Here is a 19017-nt window from a genome sequence, read left to right on the forward strand (position 1 = left end):
ACAGCTCTGTAGCGTTATGGGTGGAGAATCCCGTGCTCATAATATAGGAGGATACAGAGAGGAGGCGCGGGGTTGGGTTAGTATGCAGGCTTTTCTCCTACCAGTTGCGTCAAACATTCAGGTGTGCAATCTTCCATCACGATTACAGTTTCCCACAAAATATATACAAATAAATCACTTACCTTGTTACTTTGTGATAAAAGATTATTTCAGTACAATAAAAAGTCTTTGGAAATCAACTTTGCCCACCTTTCACGAAAAGTAAGATAACAAACACTTTGCACCTCGAAATCGATTGCATCTATGTGCAGTCTTGTGATCATACAAGTAGAATTCCATGAATTGCACGAGAATGTAGAAAAATGTTGGTGCAAACGGAAGCTGTAAGAAACACAGTTAACTAATTATTCTGTAATCAATTCATTTGAAAATTCAGAAGAGAATAAAAAAAAATCATGCCCATTAAGACAGAAACTAAAGTGCAGATTCGGGCACTGTGCAGATCTGTACTATTTCATCTTCAGATTTATACAAATAATGTATACTAACCAGGGTATTCATTTCTTTCGTAATGTTTCCCCCTTGTTTAGTCTTCTAGTGATGAACTGGATCCACACCCATGAATCTGATTGTTTCTTTGTATCCTTCCATCTACTATCTTTGTGTGTTGTCGTTCGGTGTTCAAAAAGCAAAGTATTATGCCTGCTCCTATGAGGTATTAAAACGAGGTCCCAAGAAGGTAACGAATTATAACCAAAATACAGTGAGAAACCAATTTGTCTGTACTCATGGTGTTAAGTCGACAGAAATAGTTGGGTGTTATTGCCTGAATCACCGGAATCCCGTTGTTGTCTTCTCTTATTGAGATTTTCATATTACCCTGAACACAAGACGCCGAGATAAATGTGTATATTCTCCGTGACGAAACATCCCATATTCCATTCATCCTGATCCATTTGTTGCATGCATTGGCAGCAATGAATGGTAGGGAAGCTGTTGTGAGCTGACGAATAACAATAAAAATGGCAGTAATAATGAATCAGTAATCAAGGATGTTACTGCATTACAGGCGATTAACTAAATAACCAAGAAAACCTGAGTGTTCAATTGGCACACTGCATAGGTGCTCTTACCACTTTGTTACTGAATTCTGTTTTGGTTGTTTGCAGAGATCAAAGAAAGAACCCTGTAGCCATACATATCGCTAGTACAACGAGATATTACCTATCAACTATCCTTGCCTTACATCACGAGACGAACATGGCGTCACCGAGCTGATATTCGAAATACATTTCTGTTTTCTCTCTCTGTCTCTCTTTCTTTATTTTTGTTTTATTTTTTGAGGAAAGCATCGAGAAGCGCGAATAATAAGCAAGTAGGCATATAACTTGTTTACTGTTACTTTCACTGGGATACGCAATGCAAAAATATAACTTTTAAGTGTATTACTGCGTGATTCCAGCTATTGACAGTCTAGTCGTGAACTTCTCACATTCAGTTGGGTGAAACCTATCACAGAAGCAAACAAAACACAAATATTTCTTGTACCATGCGCATCACACACACGAAATCTCGCTGCACTGACGTGTTGTCCGATATATTGAACGAAAAACATATCTGATTCATGTTGATAAATACAGCTCTATCAGATACAAATTTCGATGCGTACCAACTGTGTAAAAGTATATCTTTAAATACGCAGAAAGTCACATGGGGGTATTCGACTGAAACAAAGCGATGACCGAGACTGTAACTGGTGTCGACAGCATCGTCGTCTACCACCTTGACAACTCGTGCGGTGACAGTGCTCGGCCGGTTACTTACGTTTACCGGTATCAAAGCTACAGCATGAAAGCACAAAATTTTTAATAACCGGAAGATCATTAACTTTCGAACCCATAGAAAGAAAAGCAGTTATCAGTCGGAAGAGTGGTTTGAACACTACAGTGCTTTAATAGGCACGGTCTTGTTGGAGGTGATATGCCGTTGCTTCCTCCCGACATTTGAGTTGACTTACCTAGCCAGTTAATAGGGGAACACACAGCTTAACGTGGCTTTCGGACCACAGTGCAACTCAGCATTTTTCACGTCAACAAACACTGAATGTCGGGAAATAAGCGTAAAATGGCACATAAAAATCATGGGCCTTACGACGGATTGAACCTGAGATCTTCGTATCCGTTCTCTTGCTCTTTATCACTTTTCCACTATGCAGATACTACTGTGGTTTCTGCTTAACATTAAAATTAAGGATCTCTAGTTTGTGCTTGCGTTGGCACATGCGTGTCCCTTAGGAGTTCTTACTTTTGGGATCACCATCGTATAGGTGTGTGTAAACGCCTTCCGATGCCCACTCAAGGAAGACAACGATACACAGTCTAGCTACAATATTATAAATACGCCTCAGTTTGTGGATGAACTCAGACTTAGGTTGATAATCATTTTGAATATTTAGCGATGCTGTACCCACTGGTGTTAAACTAATTTTCAGCCAATGATTCCCACAGCTACAGGAACAATACTTGCGATACCTCTTAGACAAAATATTTACGCAGTGCTATCACACGAAAAGATCAACCCGACACAAACTGTAGGAAGTTTGTTTTACAACCTTCGTACCTGGATCAAGAGCTTTTCCTGTTTGAGATATCTGCGAACGTTGCTGCGTATGACGATTTGAGAAGAAACTAAATTCCTTCAGCTACGCCACTGTTTAAAGAAATCGTCTTAACGGCACTAGATCGTGGATTGTGAATCGTTTACCGGCCGTACTCTGCCGCCTTTCGCTGGTTGGAAGGCAAAAAGCTTACTGACAAATTTCACACGAGGAAAAGGGGGACGCAATGTCTGCCACTGGAACGTCATGTTGTTTATTTAAATGATTACAAGATCAGGTAAAACAAACAGCGAAGTGGTCAGTATAAGCACATTAGTGTTGTCAATATGATGTTGCACCGCCCAGGGCCTGTAATGATAATGGGCCAGTTTAGGTCAAATGGTTCAAATGGCTCTGAGCACTATGGGACTCAACTGCTAAGGTCATTAGTCCCCTAGAACTTAGAACTAGTTAAACCTATCTAACCTAAGGACATCACAAACATCCATGCCCGAGGCAGGATTCGAACCTGCGACCGTAGCGGTCTTGCGGTTCCAGACTGCAGCGCCTTTAACCGCACGGCCACTTCGGCCGGCAGTTTAGGTCAGTCATATTGTACACAGAAGTATAAGAGAGAGCACCACTGAATTCTACAATACGTATGCATTGCATACACATAGAAACTACTGTTACAGTGTACTAATGGAGCCCAATGAGTGAATTTCATATTTTCCGATGGGAAAGAGCACTGGGAAACAGTCTTTGCTACATTAGGTTACTTAAACTGGTGTCACTCTGAGCTAGAATTTATGGTCAGTTGGCCTCGTAAAAGAAATGAGCAACACATACCTCTTCACTAGCTCTATGGTGATGTGCTGACCTCTGAAAAAGCGTCTGTTATGGTTCGCGGTTCCAGTCTCGCTGAATGTAACGTTTGTATCCCTTTTGTGAAAGAGCTGCAAGCAGTCAGATCAAACATCGATAAGTAAATCGCAAGAAAATACTTTCAGCTCATAGTGCAATGGTGAAAAACTTACAATGCTGCACAACAGGTGACGTCTCTTTCCGCTGCTGACAAGCAAATTTTGGGTCTCTAGGAATACATAACTTTATTTGTGAAATGCCACATTTGCATACCTGTTGAGTATGACACATCATGCCAATTAAATACAGACCCAATCGAAATGTAAGTGAATAGTATTTTACTAATTCGTGCTGATAGAGGCATGCTTGTGTACAGATACTCTGTTTTATCAAAACAGACTTTCGTCGTAAGGTTATCGTTTTATTTAATTTCTTTTAATACATTGGACAATTTTCGTAAGGTTTCTTTTAGTGTTGTTAAAACAATACTAAACGTGAGATAGAAATTAATCACCAATGATATATGCGAATTCTCTGATATTATCTATAACAGTCTGACATTGCACATGCAGTTTATTGATTACATGCATGTAGAAAACTTGTTCTGAGTTAAAGCTGTCAAACAAGGTTTGAACAAGAATAAAATGCCACTACCACACGACAGCTAATGTAGAAAATACTTTTCTGACTATTTTGGCACAATAAGCTCTCCCCATACATAATACAAAAGCTTCGAAATTCATCTGCTGCTTGGCCGTCTATTAAACCCGAAAAGAACAAAATGTCGCAGAAGTTAACCCTTTTTCCACATGCGGCTATTTTGTGTTGAGAAATGAAGGTAAATATGTTCAAAGTTCCATTAAATTGGTAACTTCAGCAGACAGCAGAATTGCGTTGTAAAAAAGGTAGCAGCGAATGAAAGGCAACTCGCGACATCTTATCTACAGTGCGTGACACTTACCGTGACGCTACTAGCTGTCGTCTACCTACAGCACCTCCAGAAGTGAACAATAGTTCCTCCAGAACCTCCGCATTCCACAGTGCTGTGAGATAATGCATATGGCCGGATCTAGACTTCTGAGAGACAGGCAGTTACAGTTTTTTTTTCTTTGCACTGCACGACGTTTTCAACAAGGACAGTCTTATCTGTGATAAGGTGTTCCCTGATATTTGTAGTATCGTGGTATTACTTTACATCTTGAGTTATTGCGATACAGAGCCGAATTTTCCAGTGGTGACTTGTTGTAGCCATTTTCAATAGTCAAACGACTATACCATGAAGCGATTAGTAGACTTGCTGGACAGCTGCGTTATGTGGGTTGCATGCGAATCAAGCGCAATGCAATTCAGGTCGTTCGGATACTTATGAGCACGACTGTACATGTCCTCCGAATATGAACGTCCTATCTCTAGTCGTTGAAGGCGTCTTGCTTTTTTTTCTACACATGAGTGTGCTTACGCTCGAAATTTTGATGCCGATAATATCAAAAGCTTGGACTACTCCTTTAAAAAGCCCTCGACTTCGATTGATTCTGGTCTAGCGAAGACGTTTCTAAACGTGAATTCCAATGTTGATTTTCTATATTGATTCATCATGTTCTTGTCGTGCTACGGCGTCATATTAGTGTGGGTCGGGAGCAGTAGACACGGAGAGCGTGCTCCCTCTGCAGGTGGAAATACACAGCACATTCGCTCTGCTCGGGTGCTAAAACCGTAATATCCTGTAGACCACGCGTGATGATTGAGATACATGCTCAATAAGAGAATAATTCATTTTAAACCAAAATTAACATTATTATTTACAAGCAACTCACTGGTACAAAAACTGTGCTCTTAATGTTACAGAGATAGAATAAGAAGTCAGTAGCAACAATGATACAAATCGAGGGTTCTTTGCTTTACACAAAAAAATAACGTAATAATTCCATCCACTCTAACATACTGAATTCAAGGATATACATATTCCTCAGCATGCTACTTAATTACGTGACAAAATTAGTTCTACTGTGTTTGCAAGATAGCTCTGCCGTTATCAAGAAAGTGAAGAGATTTGTTTCATTATAGTGTAACTGAAATGTCAAACGTCGGGTGCTAGCACGGCAGGCAAGAGCACGGTAGGCAAATTGCAGTGTTTCATTGAATTCTCATGGCCAGATTGAGAGTTACCGGTGAGTGGGACACTCACTCTCAGTCGCCATGCTAGCTCTGATCATTTCACAAGTTACCGTGTTACAGACTTCATTTACAAAAATTTGACAGAACCATAAGTAACTAGAACGAGATTTTCACTCTGCAGCGGAGTGTGCGCTGATATGAAACTTCCTGGCAGATTAAAACTGTGTGCCGGACCGGGATTCGAACTCGGGACCTTTGCCTTTCGAAACGCAAAGGTCCCGAGTTCGAGTTTCAGTCCGGCACAGAGTTTTAAACTGCCAGGAAGTTTCATAAGTAACTAATCTGGGCAACAATGTGCTATTTATATGTATCGATAATTTTTCTTGCAGATGGTAGTAGTATAAGATTCATACATTGAGACGACAAGTCATGTGAAACCTCTTAGTATAACTGCAATGAAATGAACACCCTTTGCTGCTTACAGGCGTTGACATACGTCAACGGGGACAGATGAAAATATGTGCCCCGGCCGGGACTCGAACCCGGGATCTCCTGCTGACATGACAGGCGCTCTATCCATCTGAGTCACCGAGGACACAGACGATAGCGCGAATGCAGGGATTTATCTCTGGCACGCCTCCAGTGAAACCCACATTCTCATCGTATTCTCCCGCGCTACATTTGTAGTGCCCCCGCCCATTATACTCATTACTCGCGGCACGTTGCCGATTCCCCTAAGAGTTCGGGCACTGTTTGTGCATTCGTACAGAAGAAGAAGATGGTCAAGTGGCCGGTGAGCCTTAACTATATATATTCTAAGATGGTATCTGTTCTTTCGGACATGTTCGAAAGAACAGATACTATCTTAGTGTATATATCTTAGTATAATGTCAGACCTCCTATTGCCCAGCGTCCTGCAGCAACTCGATGTGCTAGGGAATCAACAAGGAGCTGGAATACCGGCAGATATACCGAGCCGTGCTGCCTATATAGCTGTCGATAATTGCAAAAGTGTTGCCGGTGCAGGATTTTGTGACGAACTGAACTCTCGATTATGTCCCATAAATATCCGATGGGATTCATGTCGGGTGATCTGGATGGCCAAATCTTTCGCTTCAGTTGTCCACTACTTTCTTCAAACCAGCCGGGATCAGTTGTAGCCCGGCGACATGGTGGATTGTCATCCATAAAAATTCCATTGTTTTTTTGGAACATGAATTGCTAGAAATGGTCTTCGAGTAGCCGTACATAACGGTTTCCAGTAAATGACAGGTTCAATAGGGGCAGAAAACTCATCCCACTCCATGTAAATACAGCCTCCTTCATTATGGAGTCACCATCAACTTCTACAGTGCCTTGTTGATGACTTACCAACTGTAATCAGTACTCACCTGACCAGGCCATTGTTTTCCAGTCGTCTAGGATCCAACCGATATTGTCACGACCCCAGGAGAGGAGGTCCAGGCGATGCCGTGCTGCAAGCAAGGCCCTCGCATCGGTCGTCTGCTGCAATAATCTATTAACGCCACACTGTCCTAACACACACGTTCGCACTGGCAACTTTATGGGTACGCCACTGCGCACGTTCATTATGTGTAGGTCGTCGGCAACTGCGTCTTCCGTAGTGACAGGTAATGCCGGAAATATGGGATTCTCGATAGACTCTTGCACTGTGGATCTCGGGATATTGAATTATGCATTGTTTTCCGAAACGGAATGTCTCATGCGACTAGCTCCAACTACCATTTCGCATTCAAAATCTTTTGATTTCCGTCTGTGGTCATAAACACGTCGGAAATCTTTTTACACGAATCACTTGAATTTCCGCCAAAGCACGGCCCATTTATATCTTTTGTACCCGGTACTACAGTCATCTGTATATGTGCATATCGCTATTGCATGACTTTAGTACCCTCATTGTGCTTCAACAAAACACTCGCTGTTCGAAAGTGTAAACAAGTTGCCAGTGAGCAGTTATACTATCAGTGAGCTATTATGGCTATTGCCCCCACTTGAATAACTATATCATTGCACGTCAAAGGACACAACATAAAAGGGGTACTGTAACACAAATTTAGGAGTAATATTTGCCATTGAGCGCTTGAATTGTTCCAAGGCTCCTCTTCGCTGGTGTTGGGAAATATTGACGTAGTGCAACTTCCAGCCGCGCTACATTGCTCTGCATTACATTCCTTTAAGAAAAAATTATGCTATATTTAAAGTTTTTAAGAGAATTTCACGCCATATTTTTATCGGTCCAAGTGAAATAAGGAAATATTTACACCCGTCAATGTAATAAAAACAGTGAAGACACGAAGAAACTGGCACCCCTGCCTAATATCGTGTAGAGACCCGCGAGCACGCAGAAGCGCCGCAACACGGGGTGGCATAGACTCAACTAATGCCTGAAGTAGTACTGATAAGAAATGGGAAATGACACCATGAATACTGCCGGGCTGTTCATAAATCCGTAAGAGTACGAGGGGGTGGAGATCTCTTCAGAACAGCACGTTGCAAGGCGTCCCAGATATGCTCAATAATGTTCATGTCTGGGGGTTTTAAGGCTAGAGGAAGTGTTTAAACTCGGAAGAGTGTTCCTGGAGCCACTCTGTAGCAATTCTGGACGTGTGAGGTGTCACGTTGTCTTGCTGGAATTTCACAAGTTCGTCGGAATGCACAATGGACATGAATGGACGAAGGTGATCAGGTACTATGCTTACGTACGTGTCACCTGTCAGAATCGTATCTAGACATATCAGAGGTCCTATATCACTCCCACTGCACACGCCCCAAACCACTACAGAGCCTCCACCGGCTTCAAAAGCCCCCTGATGAAATGCAGGGTGCGTGAATTCATGAGGTTTATCCATTCACGTACTTGTCCACCCTCTCGGTACAATTTGAAACGAAACTCGTCCGACCCAGCAACATGTTTGCAATCATTAACAGTCCAATATCGGTGTTGATGAGCCCAGACGAGGCGTGAAGCTTTGTGTCGTGCAGTCATCAAGGATACACGAGTGGGGCTTCGGCTCCGAAAGCCCATATCTATGATGTTTCGTTAATTGGTTCACACGCTGACACTTGTTGATGGCCTAGCATTGAAATCTGCAGCAATTTTTGGAAGAATTGCACCTCTGTCCCGTTGAACGATTCTCTTCAGTCGTCATTGGTCTCGCTCTTGAGGGATCTTTATCCTGCTGCAGCGATGTCGGAGATTTGATGTTTTACGGAATTCCTGATACTCACAGTTCACTCGTGAAATGATCGTACGGGAAACTCCCCACTTCATCGCTACCTCTGAGACACTGTGTGCCATCGGTCGTGCGCCGACTGTAACACCATGTTCAAACTCACTTAAATCTTGATAACCTGACACTTGTTGTCTTATATAGGCGTTGCTGACCGCAGTGCCGTATTCTGCCCATTTACATACCACTATACCAGTTTAGTTGGCGCTTCAGTGTATAATATTCGAGATTTCTGGTAATACTATACCGACTGCCACAGATATAGAACGTAACTTCCCCGTCTTTATCCTCTACTCTTTTGAAATGAAATTAAACTTTCCTGACGCATGATTATCATTTGTACTCCTTTCGCTTACATGAAAATATGTGTTCCATTTGATTACGAGTGATTTGTGTTTCCACCACCGAATATTCTTTTTTCTTTATTGGATTTCGATTCCTCCCCAGAGAGAGGGGGGGGGAGGGGGCTGGCAGCAGCACAATACGCTGCTCTGCAGCCTACAGAACAAGTTAAAAATCAGGATTAGGACATATCATAACAATAAAACAGGCGAGAAGACGATGGCTGTTAAAAAACTGAAACATGGCGAAAGAGTTGGGAAGAAAATATAAAAACAAAGGGTCAAGACACATAGTAAATAGAAAGGCACAATTAAAGAAAAGGCGTTAGTCTGGTACCTAGCGACAGTACGGTGATCGTCACAACACTTAAAAAGGGGACGCACAACACTGAACACTCACGAAACACTGCACTAAAGAGTACGAAGGCATATGTCGTGTGTGTGTGTGGGGGGGGGGGGGGGTCGGAAGACCTAGATAGATGAATGGGGGAGGAATGGGGGGAGGAGAGGAAAAGCAAGTAAAAATGGGGGACCTAATGCAGGGAGAGGGCACAGAAAAAGTTGGGAGCAGCGCAGACACGAGAAAAGTGTGGGGAAGACAGTGTAGGGGAAAGGAAAAGGACTAAGGGGGAGAGAATGGAGTCAAGGAGTGGGTAGGTGGAAAATAAAAAGGATGGAAGGGGAAAAGAGAACCCAGGATAAGGTCAGATAGAAGGAGGGAGGGGGAGGTGAGGATCATAGGTGATAGGAGGGGGAAATGGAAGGAGACAGGGCATCATCAGGGAGGGGGAGTTGATGGAAGCCACCTCAGGAAAGGAGATGAAGTGTGTAGAGGTGGAGGGTAGGGCGGCACAGTGGTGAAGGTGTGGCAGTGGGTGGGGGGTTGAGGGTAGCAACCCCAGGAAGAGGGGGATCAAGGAAGGAGGTGTAGAGGGTGCAGACGTGTTCGAGGAAAAGGGAACAGATGCAGGAAAGGAATCAGGTCATAGAGGATCCGTGTGAGGGACAGGAGATGTATATGGAAGGCGGGGTGGAGTGCATGGCGCTCATGGATTTATAAAATCTAGGTGGGGGGGGGGGGACACCACCAATGCTGACCAACGACTAGGTCTAATTGTTTCCCAGGAAAAGTGTTCACAGTTGCGAATACGGATCAGCTTTAGTTCTATATAAGAATGACATCAGTGACAAGCTGAGCCCAACGTGGACTCGAAGCTGGAATTACCACTTCTTGTGAGCGGTCATACTAACCACTTCAGGATGCGCTCATGCATGTCTGAAGGAACATTGCACCATACTTCTTCATAAAATAGGCATTACTGCTTTGTAAGTTTTGTCTACCCACCTGCAGAGGGCACAGTATCGTGACACCTTGGCCATTCTCATCTATATTGGTAATCGTGATGTATTTCATTAGTTATCTTTTGCAGGTGATCTAGTATATAAAAATGAATATATGTTTGTCCACCTTCTATGCGTCTCTACAGCATTCAACGGAATGTGGAGATATTTTGGTGAGTTGTGCTCACATATGCGAATGCTTATGTGGGTTATCAGCAACATACTACCGATAGGGGTGGAGGTGGAAAATGGATTGATATACAGTAGATACTTTACTCAGGAAAGTCTGGAGCAATTGAAATAAATTTTTTATGGATATGCCGTGCGGTGTAAGGTAGGGAGGCCGGTCCTCAGTATGAATCCGCCTGGTGCTTCAGTCCAGAACCACGCTGTTGCTACGGTCGCAGGTTCGAATCCTGCCTCGGGCATGGATGTGTGTGATGTCCTTATGTTAGGTAGGTTTAAGTATTTCTAAGTCTAGGGGACTGATGACCTCAGATGTTAAGCCCCATAGTGCTTAGAGTAATTTGAACCATTTTTTGATTGCTGCACAAACACTTTCTCCACATATGCATAGACCACAATTACTCTACCACGCAAACATTGGGGTTACACTCGTGTGGGTGAGACGTTCCCGGGGGGGGGGGGGGGGGGGGGGCGGGGGGGGGGGTCCACTGAGGACTGGGACCGAAGCGCGCAATGACCCTGGGTTCGACGTGGGGTGGCGGTGGGGAGAGTGGACTGCTGTACCCTGTTGTGGAGTTGTGAATCACTGAGGGCTATGGCGAGGACGTAGCCTCTCCACCATTTCTAGGTCCCCGGTTCCATACAATACAACACAGCACAATCGTTATGACCCTTTGTTAGCAACAGAGGGGTATCTGTTGAGAGGCTAGATAAAGTAGAGGGACAGCAGCCTGTTCAGTAATCGTACGCGCAACAGTCTGCATGGTTGAGTGATATAAAATGTCAACCATTATGGTCAGCCACGCTCTGTGGCCGCGCGGTCTAGGATGTCTTCCCACGGTTCGCGCGGCTCCCCATCACCCCCTCCTTCGTGGTTCGAGTCCTCCCTCGGGCATGGGCACTTGCTTTGTCCTTAGAGCGAGTTAGTTTAAGTTAGGTTAAGTAGATTGTAAGGCTAGGGAACTGTGACCTTATCAGTTTGGTCACATAGGAATTTACCACAAATTTACAATGTTCCAGTATGGTGAAGCTGTACTGGTATTGCAAAGGCTGAAAGGAAGGGCAAACAACAGCTGTTACTTTCCACGAATACCTCCATCTCTACTACCTGGTACTGGTATTGCAAAAGGCTGAAAGGAAAAGGCTGAAAGGAAGGGCAAACAACAGCCGTTACTTTCCACGAATACCTCCATCTCTGCTACCTGGTTAAATGCTGGTGGCATCCTCTTGGGTAAAATATTGCAAAGTTCAAATTCTCCCCGATTCTCTCACAGTGGGCTATTCAGAAAGATGTCATAAGGGAAAACAAAACTGGGCGTCTACAGGTCGGAGAATGGAACGTTAGATGTTTTCTGTGGGCAAGTAGGTTAGAAAATTTAAAAAGTTTAAATAAAGCTTGAAGTAAGACAGTAGGACAAACTGGGTAATGGTGAAGTCTAGTGGTAGGATGGGACAGACTTCTGACCAGGTGTGTATAGTGCTATAAATAAAAAATCAAATAGCTGTACCGCAGCAGTACATATAATAATGAATAAGAAACCAGGAATGTGGGTTAGCTACTATGAACAGCCCAGTGAACACACTATCGTAGCCCTAAACAGACATGAAGCCAAGAGTTGCCACAGTAGTAGCTGTATATGTTTATATGTCTACTAGTTTCGGAGCTTCCCAAGAGTTTGAATGATTGTATGATGACAAAAGCAAATTATTTATATAGTTAAGGTGGACGAAAATTTAATTTTCATTAGGGGAGGGGGGGAGGCTGAATTTGGTAGTAGGAAAAAGAGAAGATGGAAAAAGAGTAGGTGAATGTGTACTGCGGGAGAGGGGGGGGGGGGGAGCAATGAAAGAGGATGACGCTTGGTATAATTTGGCATAGAACTTAAATTAATCATCGCTAACACATAGTGTAAGACTCATGAACGACGGCTGCGTGGATCCTAGAGACGCAGAGATACCGGAATCTGTCAGATTGCTTGCACACGGTATTAGGGGTAGAGATAAAGATAATGTGATCTTTGCTACCTTTATATGTACCCATTTCAGTGTGTTAGTTGTTTTGTATCTGTGGCTAACACACTTCCTGCAAACACATTACATGCACTGGTGTCCAATATTAAAGTAACAATTTTTCTAGGTTGCTTTTATTTTGCTACGAAACAGTGCAATCAGGTGATAGTAAGGCAGAAACAATGTAAAGAACACAGAACGTAGTCAAGTGCAACGTGAATAATGGTACACCAGAACGTTGTATTTTTTCCAAATTAACAATTTGCACACAAATCCTGGCAACTTGTTAATGTCCTCAGTATGGAGTGTGACCACCTCTGGCATCAATACAGGCCTGACAACAACAATCTGATGTTGACGCAATAACGCCCATACTTCCAGCAGATCTGCACGCAAGTCATGGAGGGTGCTTGGTGAATGCTGACCCATAGTGCATCCCAGACATGCTCTACGGGATTCAAATCCGGACAGCGAGCAGGCCACGCCGTAAGTGCAATATCTTCCGTTTCCAAGAAAACATCAAGCACCCGAGTTCTAGGAGGTCGAGCAATATCGTCCATCAATACGAAGCCCACAGCACTTCGCAACAACCGCATGCGAGATTCGAAGATCTCCTCACGTTATCTGACGGCAGCTAAATCTTGATGATTAACCCGGAGAATTCGTGAAGAGTGTTCGAGTGGTCAACATAATCCCTGCCCACGCCATTAGGGTTCCCCCTGGTTATCCGTCTCTTTCCACAACCTTTCGGTCCATAAATCGTGTTACTGGTGCCCTCCAGATGCGATTCCGTCGGGAATCACTCTTCGGACCAAATCTGGGCTCATCTGTGCAAAGAACATTTTTCCACTGCTCGACCGCCAAGATGGCATGTTGACGACTCCAATCTATACGTTCCCTTCGGTGACGTGTCGGAGATATACATACAACAGGTCTCCGACAACAAAGTTCAATTTTCTGAATCCTTTTGTACACCGTTTGGCTCAATACGACACGTCCAGGGAATGCTGCGAGGTCAGATGCCAGTTGCAGTGCAGTAGTAAGGTGGTACCGTCGTGCTCTTGCAATCGGATAACGGTCCATTCATTCTGATGTCACACGTGGTCGGCCCTGTCATTGTCTCTGCCTCATCCGAGAGGCAACAGAACGATTCACATTAAGCCATCGGGCCACTTCAGTTTGCGACTGTCCTGCTTGCATTCTTCTTACGGCCCTCCACAGCAGAGTGCTCTAAGCGTCTTCTCTGTGCCATACTGCACCGTCTGTGACAGTGCACAGCGATTGTGGATGTGGGACTATCCAGCAAACACTAACTCGCTTGATAGATGCCCTGACGTCATTGCTAGCGTGGTTGTTCATTGATCGGAATGCCATCTTCCGTGCAGAACACGATCGTAAAGACATATGTTGACAGTTTGTGTGATTACAGCGTCAATTAGACGCAGGACTGGGATATAGCAGTTCGTTGATTTAATTTTGGATACCAGTATAATTTAGCACCAGACGTTTTCTTTACAGTCGGAACTATGCCTGTCAGTATAGACTATCCATTTTGCATCCACCTGTCAACACTTAAATACCTGAGAAGCTGCCCAGGGGAAAGTAAACATTAATCGCTTACCTGTGCCATGAGCACTTGAAGGTGCTAGCCGACCTAGAAACATACCACTTGTAATATCAATAATTAGTAGTGTTCAAATGAAGTAAATACTTAAGTTATTTACCTTTATTCGTCAGTTATGAATATAGGTATTTGCATTTAAACGCACAACACACTGTATAAATGTAAGACACAGGTTTGAGAATCAATTTTAAACTCCAAGACGTTTCCAGGAACAGATATGGACTCTGACTACAGTTAAATGGCAATGAACCGTAGATTAAAACTGGAAATTAAGAAAATGAGACTTGGCTAAGTTGAGAGAACCGGAGGTTGTTAAGAATTCCACTGTGGACTTAAAGGAACGAGTGACTGAAACATGGAACGTAATTCAGTAGAAGAAAAATGCTTAGATTTGAGAGATTAAATAGTGAAGCCAGCTGAGGATGAAACAGGTGAAAAGAAATGGCCTAATAATTAACCTTGTATGTCACAAGAAGTACTGAATTAAACTGATGGAAGGAGAAAATGTAAAAATGCAGCAAAGTAGCAAGGGAAGGGGAATACATATGTCTAGAAAATGAGGTCGGCAGGATGAGGAAGATGGTTAAGCAGGAGTTTCTAGAGGACAAATGTAAGAACATGCAAAAATATACAACTAAGGAGAAGAATAATGCTGCCTTTAGGAAAATTAGGTGTTTGGAGAGAAGAAAAACACCATTATGAATAACATGAGCTGGGACGGAAAACCAGTAGGAAGCAAAAGAGGGAAACCTGATAGTTGGATGGCTTTGTAGAGAGGCTGCACAAGAGGAACAAACTTGAAGGCAATTATTTAATAATGGAAGAGGAGGTAAGTGAGGATGAGACAGGAGATGTGATATAGCGAGAAGAATTTGACAGAGCACCTAAATGAAAACACGACCTCTGGAGTAGGCGATATTCCCTCAAAATTAATAATGTGCTTAGGAGTGCTAGCCATAACAAAAGTATTCAACCTGATATGCAAGATGTGTGAAACAGAAGAAATACGCCCAGACTTCAAAAACAATGTAATTATTCTAATCAAAAGAAAGCAATTTCTGACAGGTGTGAATACTATCGAACTATCAGTTAATGTGTTATAGCTGCAAAATAGTAACACGGAATTTTTGTAGAGGAATGAAAGAACAGGTAGACACTCAAAACATTTAGACACCAACCTCGGGGGTGATCAGTTTTGTTTCCCTCAATACTGACCCTTCGACTCACTTAGAAAGTAAAAGCAAACCTATTTTACTGTTTTCATAAATTTGGATAAATCTTTTGAGAAAGGAGACCATAATGCACGATTTTAAATTAAGAAGCAACAAGAACAATGAGCGAAAGTTTATTTACAACTTGCACAGAAACCAAACGACGGTTATAAGAGTTGTGGATCATGAAATAGAAGCACTGGTAGAGAAGGTAGTGAGAGAGGATTGTAGCCTATCCCTAATATTATTCAATCGGGATGTTGAGCAAACAGCAAGCGAAATCAAAGAAAAATTCGGAGAAGGAATTGACGTTCATGGAGCAGACGTACAGAATACGGAGGTTTGCTGATGACACTGTAATTCGTTCTGAGAGAGCAAAGAACTTGGAAGAGCAGTTGAACGGGTGGATAGTGTCTCGAAAAGAGGATATGAAATGCACATTAACAAAAGCAAAACAAGTGTGATGGGATGCAACTGAACTAAATCAGGTAATGCTGAGGAACGTATATTAGGAAACGAGACACTAACAGTAGTAGATGAGTTCTGTCGTTTGAACAGCGAAATAACTGATGATACACAAAGCAGAGGCTGTTTAAAATGCAGACTGGAAATGGGAGAAAAGCGTATCTGAAGAAGAGCCTGTGTTAACATAGTATACATGTTCAGGTTTTATGAATTCTTTTCTGAAGATATATGTCTGTGGAATAGCCTTGTAAGGAAGTGAAACGTTGACGATGAACACTTCAGGCAAGAAGAGAAAAGATCTTTTGAAATGTGGTGAAACAGAAGAATGCTGAAGCTCAGATGGGTAGGTAATATAACTAATGAGAATTTATGGAACAGGATCAGGAAGAATAGAAATGTGTAGCATAATTTAACTAAAGGAAATGGTCGGTTGAATAAAGAAATACTGAGACATCAAAGGATCACCAGTTTAGGTAACATGAGCCTGTCTGCTCGAAGCTTTGACCATTGCTTTCTCGCGTCTAAAGTCAATGAATCAAACAGTTATTTGCAACCGACTAGCTGTGTGATTCTTATGCTAAAACTTATATACAGTTGCTGACAGACAACCATGTCTAAAACTGTGTAATTATAATAATCAGAACCGAAATAGGTATCAAGCTAATAAAAATTTTCGAATGGGTAATGACGCTGGAACTGTTGTAACGAGAATAAAATACTGGAACGAAGATGTGAGGGGCAGGAACCTCGTCAAATGCAACGCCAGTAACTAGAAAGTGCCGCATCTCATGTCCGGAGGTGGCTGAATAAACAGACGTTGAAAAGGACAAGTTATTTTAAAAATTCAGTTGGTGTTGAAAATTCGTCAAATAAGCCAAAAATATTGGAAACTGGGACCATAAAAAATAAAAATGAAATGATGAATAATTTCAAGCACCGCAATCATAAACAGCGTGCAAGAAATGTTATAAAGCGTTTTGAGAGTTTCAGTAATGTTGATATGGGGTTGAGGAATTTTAATTTGTAACAGAGAAGTGAATGATGGAATGAATGTATGTTTGTTGCGAGATTGTGTGACCAAACGAGACGCAGAGTTGGATCTGAAACTAGTGTAGTTGGATTGTATGACAAATTCTGAGCCACTGTAGCAACAATTATAGCTATGTAGGTGAAAGTAATGAAGATGATTTTGCATCGAAATTAGATGTTGCCTGTAAAGGCAGAGAAGCTGTCGTCTCGTCAATTGGAGACTAATTTTGTGGTATATCGACGGAAGTATGTGAAGGTATTTGCCAAGAAGGTGTAGTAATAGCCTCGTCAGATAGCGACGAATTTTATTATGTATCTGCGGAATTAGGTGATTTATTGTTAAAGAGATCCAAAGGTAATGATATAGAGGCTGCATTTAAAGAAGTTGGGGCTACTGAGTTAAGTGTCTTATAAGAAGGAGATCGTGTATTTATTCCTGTCGATGGCGGTGGATCCAAGACTCACGATCAAAGCATGTATTGTGAGTGAATGTGAGAAGATGAATGTGAAAGTAATGTGTTGTGTAGTGGACCAAAACACAAAGTGTCGGAGAAATCTGAGAGAAGAGAAATAATTACGGAGGCAGAAGTAGTTCCGAATTTGGTGAAACTCGAATGCACTGTGAAATCAGATGCGGTGCGGTACAGTAACGACAATTCGAGTGGTGTATCGGAAGAGGTTGACGAAGTTATTGGTGGTGATTTCTATAATGTATAGACGGATTTGATGGATGTTTTAAGTAATGAATCCTATGAGCTATCGTCTGATTCTAATGGAGTGATTCTGGGAAAGTCTGCAGTGATTCGATTGAAATGAGTGACGTTTTGTGAAAGGTCATCGACGTTTTATGTTGTACAGTTAGTTGTGAGAAATTGCAGCTACTGGCATCATTACTTAAGAAGCAGGGACAATATAATGCTTACGACGATGCGACGATGATAAAACAAAGGAATGTGGGGCCTATCTAGAGCCTACAGATGATTTAGAGGTGAAATGTAAGAAAATAGAAAAATGGATAAGGGACAAAGTACTTGTGTAAGAGACGATGACAGTACTAAATGGTACAGCAAGGAACACGGTGACTGCTCTATAAATGATTGGAAATGATACGGGAACATTTCGAAGTAATTTCTACCTCACTGGCGGGTACAGCAGAAATGTAAAGTACCATTAGGTCTTGAAGGGAGGAAAGACAAAACTGGGGCAAGGGAAGTGTTTAATGAATTGTTTGATACTGATAAAGAAACTGAAGGTTTGTCTAATGTTGTAATGTATAAATTAGATTTGGAGGAAAAAGGGACCGAAATAGAAAATGATGTTTTGAGGGAGCAGTGTTCAGATAAATAAGAAGTCATGTATGTGCAACCTATGTTGGAAATCTAGGTGCGTAGTGAAAACGTAAGTGCTCCTTTATATTCCCGTAGTAATGTGTCAGCCGTATCAGAGTAACTTGTAAATAGAAGTATGAATAAGAAAATTGCAGTTTTCCGATCAACACTGTTAAGATTGATACTGCAGTTGGTGGGTTAAGTATAGTAAAATATGAAATGAATTTAAACTTTAAATGTAGTGATTACTATTTTGGTATGAAATGTTTTACAGTGAATGGTTTATTTAAAGATGTCGTATTGGGTACGTATTTTTTGTGCAAATATTAAACTTATTTGAACTATATTAAGGAATGCCTTGAATTAGGACTAGCGGTAAAAGAAGAAAAGTAAAGTTCAAAAATGCGTTAACTGGGGAGCGACTACTTGCTCATGCAGTAATTTTTAACGGTTAGGATGATTGTAGCTTTATATATGACCGAATAAAATAAACTACTGTAGGGACTGAAGATATTTAGAACGTGCAAGAGGAGTAATTGTGTAGTTTGTGGAGTCGATATTTTCTCAGACAAGCGTGGTAGGATGGTGGACTCTGAATAATCACTTAAGGTGAAGCCACACGAGCCTACTAGATCAAAACCATATATGACTGCTAT

This window comes from Schistocerca nitens, chromosome 8, assembly GCF_023898315.1.
Source record: "Schistocerca nitens isolate TAMUIC-IGC-003100 chromosome 8, iqSchNite1.1, whole genome shotgun sequence".
Classification (NCBI taxonomy): domain Eukaryota; kingdom Metazoa; phylum Arthropoda; class Insecta; order Orthoptera; family Acrididae; genus Schistocerca; species Schistocerca nitens.